This window comes from Sus scrofa, chromosome 1 (assembly GCF_000003025.6).
Source record: "Sus scrofa isolate TJ Tabasco breed Duroc chromosome 1, Sscrofa11.1, whole genome shotgun sequence".
In the NCBI taxonomy this organism is placed as follows: domain Eukaryota; kingdom Metazoa; phylum Chordata; class Mammalia; order Artiodactyla; family Suidae; genus Sus; species Sus scrofa.
This window is the reverse complement of record NC_010443.5, coordinates 229,869,680-229,892,633: the sequence shown is the minus strand read 5'-3', so window position 1 is coordinate 229,892,633 and position 22,954 is coordinate 229,869,680. Positions and strand designations below refer to the sequence as shown.

At 38.2% G+C, this 22,954-nt stretch overlaps 1 long non-coding RNA gene across 1 annotated transcript in view; it reads left to right on the top strand.

Moving 5' to 3' along the window:
* The window catches only part of LOC110255742, an 85,181-nt gene extending 63,430 nt beyond the window's left edge, over positions 1 to 21,751 (top strand). The window contains exon 4 of the long non-coding RNA XR_002336477.1: positions 19,441 to 21,751. This is a non-coding gene — a long non-coding RNA (uncharacterized LOC110255742). The remainder of the gene's footprint in view (positions 1 to 19,440) is intronic.

The following is a 22,954-nucleotide window of genomic DNA, read 5'->3' as shown; positions in this document are numbered from 1 at the left end:
TATAGGAGAACCCAGGTACATACAACAAATATTAACAGACATAAAGGGAGAAATTGATGGGACTACAGTAATAGTAGGAGACTTTAACACCCCACTCACATCAATGGAAAGATCCTCTAGACAGAAAATCAATAAGGCAACAGAGATCCTAAATGCCACAATAGAAAAGTTAGACTTAATTGACATTTTAAGGACATTACATAAAAAAAAAATCAGAATATACATTTTTCTCAAGTGCACATGGAACATTCTCAAGGATTGACCACATATTGGGACACAACACTAACCTAATCAAATTTAAGAGTATAGAAATTATTTCAAGCATCTTCTCTGACCACAGTGGCATGAAGCTAGAAATCAACCTCAGGAAAAGAAATGAGAAAAAACTGACTACATGGAGGCTAAACAATATGCTACTAAAAAACCAATGAATCAATGAGGAAATCAAAAAGGAAATTAAAAAATACCTCAAGACAAATGATAATGAAAACACAACCATTCAAAATCTATGGGATGCTGCAAAAGCAGTGCTTAGAGGGAAATTCATAGTGATACAGGCCTTCCTTAAAAGAGAAGAAAAACCTCAAATTGACAATTTAACCCACCACCTAAATGAATTAGAAAAGGAACAGGAGTTCCCGTCGTGGCGCAGTGGTTAACGAATCCGACTAGGAACCATGAGGTTGCGGGTTCGGTCCCTGCCCTTGCTCAGTGGGTTAACGATCCGGCGTTGCCGTGAGCTGTGGTGTAGGTTGCAGACGCGGCTCGGATCCTGCGTTGCTGTGGCCCTGGCGTAGGCCGGTGGCTACAGCTCCGATTGGACCTCTAGCCTGGGAACCTCCATATGCTGCAGGAGCGGCCCAAGAAATAGCAAAAAGACAAAAAAAAAAAAAAAAAAAAAAAAAAAAAAAAAGAAAAAGAACAAAAAAGACCTAAAGTCAGCAGAAGGAAGGAAATTATAAAGATCAAAGAGGAAATCAATAAAACAGAGATTCAAAAAAACAATAGAAAAAACCAATAATACCAAGAGCTGGTTCTTTGACAAGGTAAACAAAATTGACAAACCTCTGACTAGACTTACCATGAAGAGGAGAGGAAGAACCCTCCCCCCAAAAAAAAGCAAATCAAAATAAGAAATGAAAAAGGAGAAATCTCAGTGGATACTGCAGAAATACAAAAAAACCCAAGAGAATACTATGAACAATTATATTCCCAGAAAGTTGACAACCTAGAAGAAATGGACAACTTTCTAGGGACTTACAGCCTATAAAAACTGAATCAAGAAGAAATAAATCACTTAACAGACTGATCACTAGAAATTAAATTGAATATGTCATAAAAACACTCCCTACAAACAAAAGTCCAGGACCAGGTGGCTTCATAGGCGAATCCTACAAAACATACAAAGAACTTATACCCATCCTTCTTAAACTTTTCCAAAAGGTTGAAGAAGAAGGAACACTCCCAAAAACATTCTATGAAGCCACCATCACCCTAATACCAAAACAAGACAAAGACACTACCAAAAAAAGAAAACTATAGGTCAATATCTTTGATGAACAGAGATGGAAAAATTCTCAACAAAATTTTAGCCAACCGAATCCAACAACATATAAAAATGATCATACACCACAACCAAGTGGGATTCATCCCAGGTTCACAAGGATGGTTCCACATACACAAATCAATCAACATCATACACCACATTAACAAAAGAAAAGTCAAAAACCACATGATTATCTCAACAGATGCAGAAAAAGCATTTGACAAAGTCCAACATCCATTCACGATAAAAACTTTTACCAAAGTGTGTATAGAGGGCACATACATTAACATAATAAAAGCCATTTATGACAAACCCACAGCAAATATAATACTACATGGAGAAGAGCTGAAAGTCTTCTTGCTAAAATCTAGAACAAGACAAGGATGCCCACTCTCACCACGTTTATTCAATGTAGTATTGGAAATCCTAGACACAGCAATCACTCAAACAAAAGAAATAAAAGGTATCCAAATTGAAAGAGAAGAGGTAGAATTGTCGCTGTGTACAGATGACATGATACTATATATGAAAAACCCTAAGGACTCAATCCAAAAACTACTTGAACTGATCAACAAATTCAGCAAAGTAGCAGGATAAAGATTAGCATTCACAAATCAGTTGCATTTCTGTATACTAACAATGAGATATTAGAAGAGGAATACAAAAATACAATGCCTTTTAAAATCGCACCCAAAAAATTAAATACTTAAGAATAAACCTGACCAAGGAAGGAGGTAAAAGACTTATATGCTGAGAACTATAAAACATTAATCAAGGAAGTTTAAGAGGTTTTTAAAAAATGGAAAGATATTCCATGCTTCTGCTTTGGAAGAATTAATATCATAAAAATGGCCATAGTACCCAAAGCAGTCTAAAGATTCAATGCAACCCCTATCAAATTTCCCATGACATTTTTTTGCAGAACTAGAACAAACAACTAAAAATTTATATAGAACCACAAAAGACCCAGAATTGCCAAAGCAATTCTGAGGAACAAAAACCAAGCAGATGGCATAACTCTTCCAGACTTCAGGCAATGTTACAAAGCTACAGTAATCAAAACAGTGTGGTATTGGTATCAAAAAAACAGACCAATAGACAGAATAGAGAACCCAGAAATAAATCCAGACACCTACAGTCAATTAATCTTCAACAAAGGAGGCAAGAATATAAATGGGAAAAAGACCATCTTTTCAGCAAGTGTTGCTGGGAAAACTGGACAACTGCATGTAAATCAATGAAACTGGAACATACCCTCACACCATGCACACAGATAAACTCAAAATTGCTTAAAAACTTAAATGTAATACAAGACACCATCAAACTCCTTCAAGGGAATATAGGTAAAACATTCTCTGACATCAACTGTACACATGTTTCCTCAGGTCAGTCCCCAAAGCAACAGAAATAACAGGAAAAAAATAACAATGAGACCTGATCAAACTGACAAGCTTTTGCACAGCAATGGAAATGATAAAAAAAAAAACCAAAAGACAACATACGGTATGGGAGAAAATAGTTTCATAAGATGCAACTGACAAGGGCTTAATCTCTAAAATATACAAACTTATTCAATTTAACAGCAAAAAAATCCAGCAACCCAGTTGAAAAATGGGCAAAAGACCTGAATAGACATTTCTCCAAAGAAGATATACAGGTGGCCAACAAGCACATGAAAAAATGCTCAACATCAATGATTATCAGAGAAATGCAAATCAAAACTACTACATTATGAATATTTTCTCAGGTCAGTCTCCCAAAGCAATAGAAACTAGAGCAAAAATAAACCCATGGGACCTAATCAAACTGAAAAGCTTTTGCACAGCAAAGGAAACCAAAAAGAAAACAAAAAGACAACTTACAGAATGGGAGAAAATAGTTTCAAATGATGCAACTGACAAGGGCTTAAAATCTAGAATATATAAACAACTTATACAACCCAACAGCAAAAAAACCAATCAATCAATGGAAAAATGGGCAAAAGACCTGAATAGACATTTCTCCAAAGAAGATATACAGATGGCCAACAAACACATGAAAAAATGCTCAACATTGCTGATTATAAGAGAAATGCAAATCAAAACCACCATGAGATACCACCTCACACCCGTCAGAATGGCCATCATTAATAAATCGACAAATAACAAGTGCTGGAGGGGCTGTGGAGAAAAGGGAACCCTCCTGCACTGTTGGTGGGAATGTAAACTGGTACAGCCACTATGGAGAACAGTTTGGAGATACCTTAGAAATCTATATATAGAACTTCCATATGACCCGCAATCCCACTCTTGGGCATCTATCCGGACAAAACTCTCCTTAAAAGAGACACGTGCACCCGCATGTTCATTGCAGCACTGTTCACAATAGCCAGGACATGGAAACAACCCAAATGTCCATCAATGGATGATTGGATTCGGAAGATGTGGAATATATACACAATGGAATACTACTCAGCCATAAAAAAGAATGACATAATGCCATTTGCAGCAACATGGATGGAACTAGAGAATCTCATCCTGAGTGAAATGAGCCAGAAAGACAAAGACAAATACCATATGATATCACTTATAACTGGAATCTAATATCCAGCACAAATGAACATCTCCTCAGAAAAGAAAATCATGGACTTGGAGAAGAGACTTATGGCTGCCTGATGGGAGGGAGAGGGAGTGGGAGGGATTGGGAGCTTGGGCTTATCAGACACAACTTAGAATAGATTTACAAGGAGATCCTGCTGAATAGCTTTGAGAACTAAGTCTAGATACTCATGTTGCAACAGAAGAAAGGGTGGGGGAAAAATGTAATTGTAATGTATACATGTAAGGATAACCTGACCCCCTTGCTGAACAGTGGGAAAATTAAAAAAAAAAAAAAAAAAAAAAAAAACTACTATGAGGTACCACCTCACACCTGTCAGAATGGCCATCATTAGTAAGTCTACAACTAACAAATGTTGGAGAGGGTGTGGAGAAAAGGGTACTTTCCTACACTGTTGGTGGGAATGTAAATTGGTACAACCACCATGGGAAACAGTATGGAGGTACCTTAGAAGACTAAAAATAGAACTACCATATGACCCAGGAATCCCAATCTTGGCATATATCCGGACAAAACTTTCCTTGAAAAACACACATGTACCCACATGTTCACTGCAGCACTATTCACAATAGCCAAGACATGGAAACAATCTAAATGTCCATTGACAAATGAATGATTAAGAAGATGTGATACATGTACACAATGGAATACTACTTAGCCATAAAAAAGAACAAAATAATGCCATTTGTGGCAACATGGATGGAACTAGAGACTCTCCTACTAAGTGAAGTAAGTCAGAAAGAGAAAGACAATACCATATGATATCACTTATATCTGGAATATAGTGTATGGCACAAATGAACCTTTCCACAGAAAAGAAACGCATGGACTTGCAGAATAGACTTGTGGTTGCCAACAGGGAGGGAGAGGGAGTAGGGTGGACTGGGAGCTTGGGGTTAATAGATGAAAACCATTGCCTTTGAAATGGATAAACAATGAGATCCTGCTGTGTAACACAGGAAACTATATACAGTCACTTGTGATGGGACATGATGAAGGATAAAGTGAGAAAAAGAATATATGTATATCTATCTATATATGTATATATGTATGACTGGGTCACTTTGCTGTACAGTGGAAATTGACAGAATGCTGTAAATCAAGTAATGAAAAAATAAAAATCATAAAGAAGATATAAGTCCTAAATAAGTGAAAAAATCATATTTCTGAATTGGAAAATTCACTGTTTTGAAAATTGTAATCATACCCAAATAGATTTATATATTCAGTGAATCCCATTCAGATCCCATGAAGTTGAGTATAACAGTCATCTGGTTTTGTTTTAGAAGGCGGGTTAAAGATATCTTTCTATCTCTCGGAAATTCTCAGGAACAACAAAACACCTCAAAGTAGGGAACCAGAAACACAAACACCATCTTCAATGAAACTAAGAGACACATCTGTAACTGAGTCATAGTATAGGAAAAACCAGTAACAACTGAAGTAGGAGGTAAATAGGAATGCAAGAAAATGCCTAAAGAATCCATCCCTGTGACAGAGAACTTAAATCAAACTGGCAAAGCACAATTCTCCAAAGTAAATGCCTGGAAGGCAAAACCAGCAATCCCAGGATGGGAGTCCTATACTTTGCATGACGAAGAATGGCTCTTGACTGAACAAGGAATCACAGAGGCAGCCATATTTTGAGAGGTTTTTCTGTCAGGATGGCAAAGAAAGGAGAATCTACCTCATGAACAGTCTGAAAGCTGCTGATCTCTATTTTCTGATCAAGAAATAAGGGGAAAAAAATAAGGGGAGAAGATAAAAGCAGTATTAGGAATAAAATATCATATACACATTAAAAAGATAAAAGGCAGCACAGAGAATTTTTAATGCAGTAAAAATATTCTGTGTGATACTCTAATGTCGGATACATGTCATACACTTGTCCAAACCCAGAGAATGTACAAGAGGGAGCCTTAATGTAAACTATCAATTTAGAATGATAATGATGTGTCAGTGTAGGTTCATGGATTGTATCAAATGTACCATTCTGGTGGGGAATGTCAGTAGTAGGTTGGATGTGGAGGGTGGGGGCAGAGAGTATATGGGAACTCTTTCTACTTTCCTTTCAATTTTGCAAAGAATCAAAAACTGTTCTAAAAAAAACCATTGTGTGTGTGTGTGTGTGTGTGTTTGTATGGTGTAATTGGTCAAAAGGTACAGACTTCTAGTTATAAGTCCTAAGGATGTAATGTAAACATAAAACCCCTGCCAACTAAACAAACAAAAACCATTCCACAAATAAAGTGCTTTTCCTTAAATATGTATAACGTATATCATAATATATATGATATTAGATGCAATTCATGACAATAAATTTGAAAATTTAGATAAAATATAAAAATTTTAGAAAAACAGAACTTACCTAAAATTGCCACAAGAAATATAAAGTCTGCACAATTCTCTTTCTGTTAAAGGGATTGGATATGTAATTAAAAAAAAAAAAAAGGAGTTCCTGTTGTGGCGCAGTGGTTAACGAATCTGACTAGGAACCATGAGGTTGCGGGTTCGGTCCCTGCCCTTGCTCAGTGGGTTAACGATCTGACATTGCCTGAGCTGTGGTGTAGGTTGCAGATGCGGCTCGGATCCTGCGTTGCTGTGGCTCTGGCGTAGGCCGGTGGCTACAGCTCCGATTCAACCCCTAGTCTGGGAACCTCCATAGGCCGTGGGAGCGGCCCAAGAAATAGCAACAACAACAACAAAGACAAAAAGACCAAAAAAAAAAAAAAAAAGAAAAAAAGAAACCTTTCCACCATAAGCAAATGGAACTACATTAAACAAAAATGCTTTTATACAGCATAGAAACCATCATCAAACTGAAAAGGCAGCCTACTGAATGGGATAAAATGTTTGCAAATTACCTGTTAAGGGTTAGTATTCAGAATACACAAAGAACTCATTCAACCCAACAACAAAACTCCTAAACTATTTGATTTAAAAACTGGCAGAGAATCTGAATAACTGTTTTCCCAAAGAAGACATACAAATAGCCAGCAGGTACATAAAAAGGTGCTCAGCATGACTAATCATCAGAAAAATGCAAAAATTAATAAACAAATACATCTTTATGTATATGACTCACTAGATGACGTGAGAAAACTTGGCACTTAGAATAGTAAGAAACATGAAGGATCAATATAAAACTTGAAAAGGCTTCTGAAGGATGTAAAAAGAAGGCATAAATAAATGGAAAGGTACATCGTGTTTTTGGATAAGAAATTCAACATCATGAACATACCATTTATCCCTAAATTAACCTATAAATTTAACATGTCCCCCCTCCCAAAGTACTAGGTAGAACTTTTTTTTTTGGAATTTAATAGTCTAACCCTAAAGACTATATGGAAAAATAAGAAAGAATAGCTAGGAAAAAGAACCAGAAAAGAGTAATGCAAGGGTATTTGGGTTTTTTTTCCAGATTTATCAAGAAAAATTGATAAATATAACTGTTTGTCTTTAAAGTATACAATGAGATAATTGATTTGATATACATACACACTGTGGAATTATCACCAAGATCAAGGTAATTAACACATCTGTCACGTCACATAGTTAACTCTTCGTGTGTGTGATGAGGATGCTTGAGATCTGCTTGCAGCAACTTTCAAGCATACAATACTTTATTAATAACTATAATCACCAAGCTGTGCATTAGAGCCTCAGAACTTATTATTCCTATAACTGAGATTTTGTACCCTTTGATCTGTGCTCATTTCCCCTTTCCCAGCCCCTGGCAGGGAAGGTATTTTTCTTATCAGGCATTAAAACATACAAAAACACCAATAGGATAAGATGTGGCATTTGAATATATATGGTATTTTTGTATATGATAAAGATGACACTTCAAATAATTGGGAAGTTATAGGACTGCTCTTTTTAAATTTTTTTATTATAGTTGATTTACAGTGTTGTGCCATTTTGTGCTTTATGGCCAAGTGACTTGGTCATATATATATTTATATGTGTGTGTGTGTTTGTGTATATTCTTTTTTAAAAAATGTGATTTTCCATCATGGTCTATCCCAGGAGATTGGATATAGTTCCTGTGCTGTGCAGTAGGACCTTATTGTCTATTCATTCTAAATGTAATAGTTTGCATCTACTAACCCAAAACTCCCAGTCCGTCCCACTCCCTACCCTCTCTCCCCCTTGGCAACCACAAGTCTACTGTCCATGTCTGTGAGTCTGTTTCTATTTCTGTAGATAAGTTCATTTATGCCATATTTTAGATTCCACATATGAATGATATTATATGGTATTTGTCTTTCTCTTTCTGACTGACTTCACTTAGTATGATAATCTCTAGTTGTATCCATGTTGCCAAGAATGGCATTATTTTGTTCTTTTTTTTTTCGTGCCTGAGTAGTATTATGTTGTATATATGTCCCATGTCTTCTTAATCCATAGAATTGCTCTTTTGATTGGCAAAGCTTAAATGTTACTAATACCCAGTAGTGGAGAAGATTTGGAGAGATGTGTAGGAATGTAAAAAACATGACTTTTATGGAGAACACTTCCTTAGGGTCTCCTTTAGAAATATACACATGCTTTAACCTCACAGTTACACTTTTAGAAATTAATCCTAAACACTTGCATTTGTGCAAAAGAGGCCTTAGAGAATTGTTTTTAATAGGGGAAAATAGATTATGAGTGTCCTTATAAATACATTATTATATATCCATGCTATATAATACCATGCAGCAGTTAAAATAAATGAGGTAAAAATGAGAAAGCTCACATAAAGTGATAAGTGGCATTTCTAAGACTAATTTCAATGTTGAAGAGAGCATTGTAGAAAGATATACATATTGCGATTCCACTGATGCCAAAATGGTCTCACCTGTATAAAGGAAAATGAGTGAATTCGATTGAGAGAGTAAATGGATTAGGGAAATACAATAGGGATTTCTTGTGATATAGTCAGAACATAAAAGATCCATTTTAGAGAGTCAGCCTGAACCAAAATAGGTTGTTCCTCTCCCCTAGAGCAATTAAAACATATGGGTTCCTGAGTTTCTTTCTTTTGTTTTTATGAAAACAGCAACCAAAAAGTAAACTATTGTTCAAAGTTAAGAAAAGATCCAATGCACTTTAGGTTTTCTTTTCCAGTGCGTAGAAAACTCTTAAGTGTCCCCCATGATGTGACTCTTCAGACAGAATGTCCTGAGTTCTCAGAAGAAGAAGAAAGTTAATGATGTGTTGACCAATCTCAAGCCACACTGCTATGATCACAGAGTCACTGCTGCAAATAGGTAATGACAAAACATCCCATAATTCAAACTAAAGCTGCAGTGAGGAGTCACTGGCAGGGCAAGATGATATTAGTGCTGTTGCTACACTCTGTTCTTGCCTGAAGTAGCCTGATGAACGGAATTACTTTAAGTAATTAAATAAAGTAAGATGTTTCTAGAGCTATCCAGATACAGCCAGTCCTTCAAGGTCCTTGGTAGCTGAATGTCCTTCTTCATGGTCTCTGTGACTAATTTTTTTTTCATCAACCTTATTAGCATGTCCTTAATAATGGACAATGACTAAAACCATCAGTTGGTTTTGTCTTGTTTAAGATTGGGTTAGGGAGTTCCCATTGTGGCTCAACAGTAATGAACCGACTAGAATCCATAAGGATATGGGCTCAATCCCTGGCTTAACTCAGTTGGTTAAAGATCAGGCATTGCTGTGAGCTATGATGTAGGTTGCAGATGTGGCTTGGATCCCACGTTGCTGTGGCTGTGGCATAGGCTGGCAGCTATAGCTCCAATTCGACCCTAGCGTGGGAACTTCCATATGCTGCAGGTGCAACCCCCAAAAGAAAAAAAAAAAAACAAGATTGGGGTAGAGTTGTGGTGAGGATGTATTTTGAGATCTAGTAACAGTTATCTATAAAGTTTTGAAGAAACAGTGGTTTCAAAGAAGCTCCTCAGTTCCCTTGGATCTCATAGTCAATACCACTTTAAGTAATTAGACAGGTAAGTTTGTCATATATGTAGCTGACATTTAAGTTTTCTGTAATATTCTTAACTATTCTTGTTAAATGACAACTGATTTTTTTCCTGCCACATAACTTGTTGATCTGATCTCGTTTCCTTTTTCTAAGGAGTTATGTTAGTTTGAGTTTTCTGAGAAGTAGATACCATGATGGTATTATCTATGCAAAAGATCTATTGGGGAGAATATCTATGAAGGAAAATGGGAAAGGAGCTGGAGGAGGTTTAGAATGCTATCAGACTGCAATGCAGGTCTGCTGTGGAGGAGTGAGGGAAGGAAAAGTCTTAGATTATGGTACAGTTCTAAGAAAGTTTGGGTAAGGCTGAAGGGGAGTCTAGAGCCAAAGTTGCCCATTCCAGGAATAGGCCTGCCTTAGTATCCCTATGATGTTCAGTGATTGGTGTCGAGTAGCTGAGTGGCCTCACCTCCAGAATGGTGATGGATCTCAGTAGTATATTAACATGAGTTTATTTCTCATGGTTCTGGAGGCTGGGAAGCCCAAGATAAAAGTACTGGCCATGTAGGTTTCATTCTAAGGATTCTTCTCTTGGCGTGCAGGAAGATGTCTTCTTACTGTGTGCACATATGATTTTGTTTTTGTGGGAGAGAGAGCAAGCTTTCTGGTGTCTCCTCTTATAAGGACACCAATCTCATCAGATCAGGACTCCCACCCTTATGACCTCATTTAATTACTTCCTAAGAGGCCCTATCTCAGACATAGACATGCTGGGGTTAGAATTTCTGCATATAAATTTTGAGAGGATGCAAGAATTCAGTCCACAACAACTACTTGTATTTGGAGATTCATGAGGAGCATCTTTTACAAAATAATGTTTTATGGCAACATATAACACAGACAATGGCACACATTTTATCTTTTAAACTCTTCCATTTGTCTTAATGCTGAGAGAACTTTACTGAAGTGTAATCTATATACAGTAAAATGCACAAAATTTTAAGTGTACAGCTCAAGGTTTTTGACAAGTGTGTAAACACCTGTGTAGCCACTATCCATGTCAAGAAATAGAATGTTTATCACTGCAGAAAGTTTTGTGTTGACCATGGTGCCTCAATAAAGACTGTGGACACCAGAGTTCAGGTGAGCTTCCCTTTTGTAGGAAATGCTACAGGGAAAGATAGAGAACAAAGATAACAGGGATGTCTAGTAGTGGCAATGGTGGGAGTGAGGGTGAGTTTTAAGGAGGGAACTCAGGAGATGCCTCTCTGATAAGGTGGTCCACCACCTGAAAGGGGTCCTGTAACTATTAGTTACATATAGCTGGTGGATCATTTAAAGCTGATTTTCAGTCATATTGAGTTTGGGAGTCTGCACCTCTTACTTAAACATCTCACACTTTTGATACTGATGGGTATGTGATATTGCCAAGCATTTTATATTAAACAATGTTGTTGTTTTTTCATTGTTATGAAACAACTAAAACTTTTCCTAAAGAACATATAACAGTTCTTACGGGAAACTCTGCTGTCTTATCTATTAATATTTAATGGATGGAAAATGCATTTGTAGGCTCTATTGAGATTCTCAGAAACAGATACATTTATTCATTCAATATTTTATCTAATTTACCTATTTAATAAACATTCATTGAACACCTACTGTGTTCCATGGTTTGAGCTAGGCACTGAGAGAGACAGGAGTGAGAAATTCCAGAATCTTACAGTCAAGAGTTGGAGGAGGCAGAACTGCAAATGAATTGTTTTTATTATGACTAGAGCAACTCAGAAATGGTGATGGGCTAGAGGAAACAGTTAGGAGGAAGGAGCCATCAGAGAGAGGCATAGGGGTTATTAAATAACTGTAAATGGTTATACACTATGAGAAGGGCCATCATGGCATAATGTATAAAGTCTTATTGGGGTTCAGTGAAGGAAGAAATAATACTCTTAGGGAGCTGGGCTAGTTTTCACCCAAAGCTCTTATTAATTCTTTCCTTTAAAGAACTTTAAAAACATTTGTAATAGAAGTTGAAAAAAATCAGATGATGCCTAAGATACTGTGACCGTAATCTCTTGCACCAGTCACACCTGCCACCCAAATCACATTCTCTAGAGGCAAACATTTTAACTGTCTTAACCATTTTGTTTTGTATTGATTTTTGTACTTCTTAGGATTATACTTAGAATGATATTTATTTATTCTTTTCTTTTTTCTTTTTCTTTTTTTTTTTTTTTTTTTTTTTTTCGCTTTTGAGGGCTGCACTTGTGGCAAATGGAGGTTGCCAGGCCAGGGGTCTAATCAGAGCTACAGCTGCCAGCCTATGCCACAGCTATAACCACGCCAGATCCAAGCCGCATCTGCGACTTACACCACAGCTCACGGCAATGCAGGATCCTTAACTGAGCGAGGCCAGGGACTGAACCCTTAACCTCATGTTTCCTACTCAGATTCATTTCCACTGTGCCATTACGGGAACTCTTCTTTTGTTTTGTTCTTTCTTTTTTTTGTTTTTGCTTTTGAGGGCCACACTCAAGACATATGGAGCTTCTCAGGCTAGGGGTTGAATTGGAGCTGCAGCTTCCAGCCTACACCACAGCCACAGCAACTCGGATCCAAGCCACATCTGTGACCTACACTGCAGCTCACAGCGCCACCGAATCTTTAACCTACTGAGTGGGGCCAGGGATCAAACCTGCATCCTCATGGATACCAGTTGGGTGCGTTAACCACTGAGCCACAATGGAACTCCTATAATGATATTTATTCATTTATTTTCATTTTGGAATTGTCTATTGATTTTCTGTTAGGATGGATGAGAATTTTACCTCTTAAATGTCACTCCCTTTCTACTCTCCATCCTTCCAAAGATTTTATTGATGAAATCAACATTCAGTGCTTACATTATTATTATGTAAATACTGTTCACAGCAGAGCCAAGTAGTTTTATTTTTTTAATTTTAATTTTATAATGATTATTATTTTTTCCATTATAGCTGGTTTACAGTGTTCTGTCAATTTCCTACTGTATAGCAAGGTGAACCAGTCACACGTATATGTATACATTCTTTTTTCTCACATTATCATGCTCCATCATAAGTGACTAGACATAATTCTCAGTGCTACACAGCAGGATCTCATTGCTTATCCATTTCAAAGGCAATAGTTTGCATCTTTTAACCCCAAGCTCCCAGTCCACCCTACTCCCTCCCCCTCCCCCTTGGCAACAACAAGTCTATTCTCCAAGTCCTTGATTTTCTTTTCTGTGGAAATGTTCATTTGTGCTGTATATTAGGTACTAGAGATGAGTGGTATCATTTGGTATTTGTCTTTCTCTTTCAGACTTACTTCACTCAGGATGAGAGTCTCTAGTTCCATCAATGTTGCCGCAAATGGCATGATTTTGTTCTCTTTTATGGCTGAGTAGTATTCCATTGTGTATATATATCACATCTTCCTAATCCAATCATCTGTCAATGGACATTTGGGTTGTTTCCATGTCTTGGCTATTGTGAATAGTGCTGCAATGAACATGTGGGTGCGTGTGTATTTTTCTTTTTTTTTTTTTTTTTTTTGTCTTTTGTCTTTTTGTTGTTGTTGTTGCTATTTCTTGGGCCGCTCCCGGGGCATATGGAGGTTCCCAGGCTAGGGGTTGAATCGGAGCTGTAGCCACCGGCCTACGCCAGAGCCACAGCAACGCGGGATCCGAGCCACGTCTGCAACCTACACCACAGCTCACGGCAACGCCGGATCGTTAACCCACTGAGCAAGGGGCAGGGACCGAACCCGCAACCTCATGGTTCCTAGTCAGATTCGTTAACCACTGCGCCACGACGGGAACTCCGCGTGTGTATTTTTCAAGGAAAGTTTTGTCTGGATATATGCCCAAAAGTGGGATTGCTGGATCATATGGTAGTTCTATGTATAGATTTCTAAGGTATCTCCATACTGTTCTCCATAGTGGTTGTACCAGCTTACATTCCCACCAACAGTGCAGGAGGGTTCCCTTTTCTCCACACCCCCACCAGTATTTGCTATTTGTGGACTTATTAATGATGGCCATTCTGACGGGTGTGAGGTGGTATCTCATGGTGGTTTTGATTTGCATTTCTCTAATAATCAGGGATGTTGAGCATTTTTTCATGTGCTTGTTGGCCATCTGTACATCTTCCTTGGAGAAATGTTTATTCAAGTCTTTTGCCCATTTTTCCATTGGGTTGTTGGCTTTTTTGCTGTTGAATTGTATAAGTTGCTTGTATAATTTAGAGATTAAGCCCTTGTCAGTTGCATCATTTGCAACAATTTTCTCCCATTCTGTAAGTTGTCTTTTTGTTATTTTCATGGTTTCCTTTGCTGTGCAAAAGCTCGTCAGTTTGACTAGGTCCCATTGGTTTATTTTTGCTTTTATTTCTGTTGCTTTGGGTGACTGACCTGAGAAAGTATTGGTAATGTTGATGTCAGAGAATGTTCTGCCTATGTTCTCTTCCAGAAGTTTGATGGTGTCTTGTCTTATATTTAAGTCTTTCAGCCATTTCGAGTTTATTTTTGTGCGTGGTGTGAGGGTGTGTTCTAGTTTCATTGATTTGCATGCAGCTGTCCAGGTTTCCCAGCAATGCTTGCTGAAAAGACTGTCTTTTTCCCCTTTTATGTTCTTGCCTCCTTTGTTGAAGATTAATTGACTGTATGTGTCTGGGTTTATTTCTGGTTCTCTGTTCTGTTCCATTGGTCTGTATGTCTGTTTTGATTACTGTGGCTTTGTAATATTGCCAGAAGTCTGGGAGAGTTATGCCTCCTGCTTGGTTTTTCTTCCTCAGTATTGAAAAAAGCAAGTTATGTTGTGAACGATGGCATTGTGTGTTTTACCAAATCCAATTTGAGAAGAAGTTATCAGAATTTTTAACTTTATGCCAGTGCATATTTAATATACTGGTTCCTATGCTAATGTTGAGCATATTTTCTCATTTATCAGTCTTTAATGAAAAGAAGAATAAGATAAGTCCAATGTGGTCACTGTAGAAGCTATGTTCCAATTCAAATGGAATATTGACCACAACTATAAGGAATTTTATAAGCAAATTCTGAAAAATAAGAAAATGTTGAGGAGAGCTAAATTGCCAGGGAAAAATAGTTCAAGAAAGAGGTATGCAATGTTTGTGCTTATATATTGGGGATAGGATAATACAGTGAACTCACACTACGCTGGCCCAACCTCCATGGACTTATAATTCAGGATGCAGAGATTCAAGCAAAAAAAATGAGACAGCTATTTCCTAAAAAAATGTGTGAGACTTGAAGGTTGAGAGAGATCACAGCTTTTGGTGTCCAACATAATAGAATATAGCATAAATAAGGATCACACGTACTTCTACCAAATGACACACTTTTGGAGGTATTTTGGAATGTCATGAAACATTGTGAAAGACTTTGGAATTGCAAAAAAAAAGAATTAATTACTCTCCTGAATAGTGAATCCAGGTTATCTCTACCTTTCATGGGCCTTTTAAAAATTAAAAAAAAAATTAACACCCCCATGATTTATTTATTTTATAACTGGAAGTTTATACCTTTTGACCCCTTTTAACCATTTTGTCCACTCCCTGCTCCTCCCCTCTGGCAACAACTTACCTGTTTTGTATCTATGAGGTTTTTTTTTCTTTTTAATATTCCACAAGTAGGTGAGGTCATATGGTATTTGTCTTTCTCTGTCTGACTTATTTTGCTTAGCGTAATGCCCTCCAGGTCCATCCATGTTGCTGCAAATGGCAAGATTTCATTCTTTTTTTAAAATGACTGAATACTATTTCACAGCAGAGATTTAACACATTGTCTTTATCCATTCATCCACTGAACACTTAGGTTGCTTCTACATCTTGGCTATTGTAAATAATGCTGCAATGAACATGAGTGTGCAGATATCTTTTTGAATTAGTGTTTTGGCTTTCTTTGGATAAATACCCAGAAGTGGAATTGGTGGATCATATGGTTGTCCAATTTTTAATTTTTTGAGAATACATACTGTTTTCCATAGTGGTTGCACAGTTTACATCTCTACCAATAGGGCATACAGGGTTCTCTTTTCTCCCACATCCTCACTAACATTTGTTCTTTCTTGTCTTTTTCGTTCATAATAGCTATTCTGATAGGTGTGAGGTGAGATAACGTGATTTTTTTTTTTAATCTTTTTAGGGCCACACTTGTGGCCTGTAGAAGTTTCCAGTCTAGGGGTCTAATCGGAGCTCTAGCATCAGGCCTATACCACAGCTACAGCAACATGGGATCTGCGCCTTGTCTGCAACCTACACCACAACTCATGGCAATGCTGGGTGCATAACCCAATGAGGGAGGCCAGGGATTTAACCCACTTCCTCACGGATACTATTTGGGTTCCTTACTGCTGAGCCACTATGGGAACTCCCCACATTGTGATTTTGATTTGCATTTTGCTATTGATTAGTAATGTTGAACATCTTTTCATGTACATGTTGGCAAACTGTTTGTCTTTCTGAAAATTTGTATTCAAATCCTTTGCCCGCCCCCCTCCTTTGTCTTTTTAGGGCCACACCCACAGCAAATGGAGGTTCCCAGGCTAGGGGTGGAACTGGAGCTGGAGCTGCCACCATAGCCATAGCAATGCAGGATCCGAGCCATGTCTGCTACCTACACCACAGGGCAAGGCAACACCTGACCCTTAACCCACTGAGTGAGGCCAGGCATTGAACCTGCATCCTCATGGATGCTAGTCAGGTTTGTTAACCACTGAGTCACAACGGGAACTCATCCTCTGCCCATTTTTTTAATCAGATATTTTTGTTATTGAGTTGTATGAGTTATTTACATATTTTGATTTATATATATATCTATCTACGTATAAGATACATGATTTGCAAATATTTTCTCACATTCAGAAGGTTGACTTTTCATTTTGTTGATGGTTCCTTTGCTGTGCAGAAGCTTTTTAGTTTAATATAGTCCCACTTGTTTATTTTTACTTTCGTGCTTGCTTTTTTTTTATTTTTATTTATTTATTTATTTTTTTGGTCTTTTTGGGCTGCACCCACAGCATATGGAAGTTCCCAGACTAGGGGTCGAATCGGAGCTGTAGCTGCCAGCCACAGCCACAGCGACACCATATCTGAGCCATGTCTGTGACCGCAGCTCATGATAACACTGGATCCTTAACCCACTGAGCAAGGCCAGGGATTGAACCTGCAACCTCATGGTTCCTAGTCGGATTCGTCTCTGCTGTGCTGTGATGGGAACTCCTGTGCTTTTGCTTTTTGTGTCATACTTAAAAAAATCATTATCAAGACCAATGTCATAGAGTTTACCTGTTTTCCTCTAGGAGTTTTATGATTTCAGGTGTTACATTCAGGTGTTAAGTCCACTTTGAGTTAGTTTTTTTTGTTTGTTTGTTTGTTTGTTTGTTTGTTTGTTTGTTTGGTATGCTGTAAAGTAGTGGTACACTTTCATTCTTTTGCATGTGCCTGTCCAGGTTTCTCAACACCATTTATTGAAGAGACTATCATTTCTCCATTGTGTATTCTTGGATCCTTTGTCAGAAATTAATTGACCATAAGTGCATGAGTTTATTTATGGGTTCTTTATTCTGTTCCATTGATATAGTTTGAAATCAGCTAGTAATACTTCTGGCTTTGTTCTCCTTTCTCAAGATTGTTTTGGCAATTTAGGGTCTTTTGTGAGCCCATGCAAATTTTAGGATCGTTTGTTCTAATTTTTTGAAAAATGTGATTGGAATTTTAATAGGAATTGCATTGAATCTGTAGATTGCTTTGGGCAGTATGGACATTTTAACAATATGAGTTCTGATCCATGGGCATGGAATATCTTTTCATTCCTTTCAACTTCTTTCATCAATGTCTTGTAGACTTCAGTGTACATGTCTTTCACCTCCTTGGTTAAATTTTTCCTGGGTATTTTATTCTTTTTGATGCAATTGTAAATGGGATTATTTTCATAATTTCTCTTTCTGATAGTTCATTATTAGTCTATATGGAAACATAACAGATTTTTATATTTTCATGGTCTTGGAGCCTTACAACTCTGCTGAGTTGTGTCAAACAGATATTAATGCAAATAATTCTTGTCCATTGGTATTAAATCACCTGTGTCCAATGGAATGCAGTTGGTTATTACCTTATGAACAGACCCAGCCATATGTAAATTTATTTCCTGCCTACGTATATGTGGTTCTCCAGAAAGCTCCATTCCTGTTGAGTTCAGTGTCAGCAGAACCTCCTGGAGCATAATTCTGTACAAGATGATGGCCCCTTGGTTCATACTACTTTGTGAGCTTTGATCATGAACACCAGGCATTTTTCTGTGCTATTCTTCAGCCAATTAGCCTTCCCGTTTATTTAGTCTCTTTGCTTTCTCCCTGTGGAGAGGAAGAAGGGAAACAGTGCTGGAAGCAGAGCAAGACTGGGCATCTCTCCTGAACACCACCCCCTCCATTTGAAACAGATCTTGTACTAATTACCATGAGCATGGAAATCCCATTTGATTGCTTCCCTCCCTATGTGTATGTGAAGATACACAGAGATATGAGATCCAAGAATTCTCTGTGACCAAAGCCAGTCTCTAAGCCCTTTCAGGCTACAAACTCTTTTGGTGAGAAGTCCTTGAGCCTCAGATACATGAAAAAGATCACTGGCAAGGGAGTCTCACCACCTGGGTCTCTAGTCTCCAGTCCTTCCCTACCTAATGGGTGACTGAGTATCTCTGAACCTCAAATCGGTAAAGCAAATGCAGTGATGGAAATGTGGTATTATTAAATAGATCATTAAAAGCAGAAATTAATACTGCATTATTAATAAGGGACTGGGCTTGCTTAAACCCTTTCAAAATCTCTGTGCAGAGGGGCACCTTATTCAGTCCTTCAACACGTTTGTTCCAGATGACATGGATATGGATGAGAATTAGAAACCACTGGGTGACTTTGACCACTCTAATCTCAATGAGCTGAGTAAGGTTCCCAGACAAGTCCCAGGACCCCTGTATTCTCAGCAGAAGGGTCAAGACTGACCTGTGGTTCAGTATTGTAGGTAGCCCTGGAGGAAATCTGTCACGGCTCCTTCAAGTGCATTAAGGTTACAAGGTGACCCAACTCTGATGGGCACATAGTCATGATCAAGGACACATTGTTGTTCAGTGCGGCTTCCCCAAGCAGGACAATGTTTATCTGACAATATCCATGCAGATGTTGTTTTTGTGTACAGAGATAAACCCATTCACACTTCTGCCAGAATGCTTTATTCTTTCTCCTTTTTATTCCTTTCCCCCCTTTCTCACATCCATCACTCTTCCTCTCATTCTCTGTCTTATTTTTCCTCAGGCACTGTGTAGCTGTACATGAACATCTCTGCAATTGATCGACTGATGATACTTCTGTCTTACATGAGATCACTAAGTTACCATGGAGTCACTCTGTGAAGAAGCCCTCTCCTTTGGGAAGATGCCCACCCAGCAGGGAGACCTCATGGACCAGTTCACAATTTGTTTTCAGACATATTAACCCCACAAATACAACATATCATATTATGCCTTGTACTACCAGAGCAGTAGCCCCACCGGGGATCACCAGAGCAGTTACCCTAGCCCCAGGTGTATACTCCCAGCTCTGTGTTCACTGGATACTTGTTCCCTAGAATTTCTAAAGTACATACAATAAACTGTTTTCAGGAAAAATATTCCTGTGCCTGAGCCCATTAGAGATGTTGCTATGGTTGGGTGGCTGAGCTTGCCAGGCTAGGATGCAATTTTCATGTCCACGGCTTTGAGTCCAGCTTTCAGCTCACAACTGGAGGGTGACTTGAATGCCGCTTGGAGATACACAAAGATTTCTTGCTCAAGCCTGAAATTGGAGTGTCCTTCCTCTCCTGGCTCTGCCCCCTCTTACCCTCCAGCATCCTCCTACTTCTCCTCTATCTTAATCCCAGGGATCCTCCAGCATCTGAGCAATACAGTGGGTGAATGTGTGTGTAGTAACTTTGGCCATCTCCTCCTGTGGGGCACGGTAGGACCAGGTGAGGTCAGGAGGTAAACATTGATAAACTCATTAAGTCCTAAATTTTTAAAAAGACAAAAACAAATAAAATAGAGCTGAAACTAGAGCAGTAAGCCAACAGAGTTACCTACTCTAGAGTTGACCTGGGGTAGGGGTATGACTATTCCACCATCCTGTCAGAAACAGAAGCTTCTTTTAGTTCCTTTGTGTCTCATCTCATTCAACCTGCTGCATGAATATGAAAGTGCAATCAATGCATTCATAAGATTTTATCATTATTATTATCAACAAAGCGCTTTATAAATATATTTCTCTTCAAGGACATCATTCTATTGTATTAGGACTTCATGTTTCTTGCATGCCTAGTATAGAAGTTCTAGCAGCTGCCTGGAATTATTTTTTTTCTTGTGGATAAATAAGGCCATCTGAGTAAATATGTAATTAGGACCATAATGGCACATTTTGACTGCTTTTAATAAATAACACCAACCAGAATTGTTTCTTAGATGTGACACTAATGATCATTAATGGCCAAACTGTTAGATTTACATTAGAATTCTTGGCTTAAAATCTTTATGAGTATAAACTACAGTGCTATCAAAGGAGAATATGTGGAAAACTTTCTGCAAATGTCTCATTATCTTATAATAATCTTCAGGAACTCCTAAAGGGAAAATGCAAGAAACTAGAAAGAAATTGGTTTGGTTCAGTAGTTATTTTATGCAGAAAATCTAGGTAAAATTGAGATAAATAGAGCAGGATTGGACCATTGTTGACAAGTCTAGAATCTGTTCAGTCTTTGTTTATAGACAAGATTAGTAAAATTTGGTTAAAAATAAAAAGTCATTTTTTGTCCGGTGTAAGAATCTGAAAACCTCTAGCCCATTTAAAATCTTAAGATTATAAAATTTTGGTTTTTAATTACCAAAGTGGTCAGATAAAGATGGCTCATGGTGACATAACAGGCCCTATGACCCTTTTTGCAATTACATCAAGTTGCTGTTTTATCTTTATGAAATTTAAAAAGATGACAACACTTTCATTTATTTGAAGTCTGCCCTTCTACTCTCCTTCCTAAAAATTTCCTATTTATTTCATCTTCTTGAGAGTCATTGATTATGAAAAAATTCTTCAGCAACTCAAAGTTTATTTTGGGGTTTCTTTTTTTTTAAGTAAAGAAAAAGGAATTGAGACTTTTATTAAAAATGATAAAGGCCAGCTCTGTAAGAGTTCCCATGAAATCCCAGTGGTGACACAGCTCAGCATGTACTAAGGAGAAGGTGAATCTGAGCTATGAACAGCTATCTACATTGGCACACACCTGCAGCCTCAGCATCTGGGATCCATCCTTCCTATTTAGCCAAACTACTCCCATTTTTTTGGACAAAGGTGGCTTTGGAAATATTGAGAACTAAGTTACTTGTCATCAGTGGCCTTTCCTCATCTTCCATTTCTATCACTGTCACTTTGCAGACGGAGCACCTTATCCTATGCCCTGACTCTTGAAAGCCCCTCTTCCACCAGCCAGGACACCCCACCTGGCTCTGTGCATTCTATTCTACGTATGTTGACCATGTGCCTGCCATTGTCCTCATCTCACTTTTCCAGGGAAAGAAGAAGTAACATTGGAGGAGTTCCTGTCATGGCACAGCGGAAACGAATCTGACTAAGAACCATGAGGTTGCAGTTTCGATCCCTAGCCTCACTTACTGGGTTAAGGATCCGGCATTGCCATGAGCTGTGGTGTAGGTCGCAGACACGGCTTGGATCTGGTAGGCCAGCAGCTATAGCTCCAATTAGACTCCTAGCCTGGGAACCTCTGTATGCCACAGGTACAGCACTGAAAAGACAAAAGACAAAAAAAAAAAAAAAAGTAACATTAAATCGGGTCTGGAGAAACAATAAAAAAAATCTATAAGATAAAGATATGGACAAGTTTGTTCTAGGTGGAGGAGGGAAGAGCGTGAACAAAGTCTTGGGGGTTTACAACTCCCTGACTTATTTAAGGAAAGACAGGTAGTCAGGTGTGAGTAGAGGTAACTTATATGGCCCGTGGAAGCTGGTCTGGGAGAAGGAGGAGAAAGAAATGGAGCTGAAAGGGTAGATGGCAGCTGGACTATGAAGGGCTGAGCACTAGGTAGAGAAGACAAAAGAAACATCATTCCTCCTCTCCCAGGAACATTTGGACTTTGGGAGGCAACCTCTCCATCAAGGCTGTATCCCCAAGTCTTTAGCCTGGTAAGAGTTTTAGGGTAAGTTGGAGTGGGCATGGCCAGGTTTGTAGCAAACCACAGCCTGTGAGCCAGATCTGACCTGCTGCCTGCTTTTGTACAGCCTGAGAGCTTTTAAGAATGTGTTAACATTTTAAAATAAAGTCAGATGTGGGACTTTTATAAAAATTCAAATTTAAGTGTCCATAAAGAAAGTTTTATTGGAACACAGCCACACTCGTTTGTTATACATTGACTGCTTTTGTGCTACAAGGGTGGAACTGTATAGTTGTGACAGAAACCATATAACCCACAAAGCCTGAAACATTTACTGGCTTGCTTTGTTTAGAAAAAGTTTGCCGAGTCCTGTTCTAAGGCCTTCAGAAACAAAGGAGTAGAACACTAGTGAGGAAACCAGACCAGGATGGGCTTAGAAAAATAGCACAAGTTTTATGGAACTTAGTTTACCTAATCTATTAATTCTGACAATGACTTCCCCAGCCCTTAGTCTCCTGTAGCACAGTTTTCTTTAGTGTGAGGTCTATGGATTAAGTATTTTTCAAAATTCAAAATGATTTCTGGGAAATCTGGAAGCCTTTATTGACACTTGTGGTTGACATGCATTTTCAGAC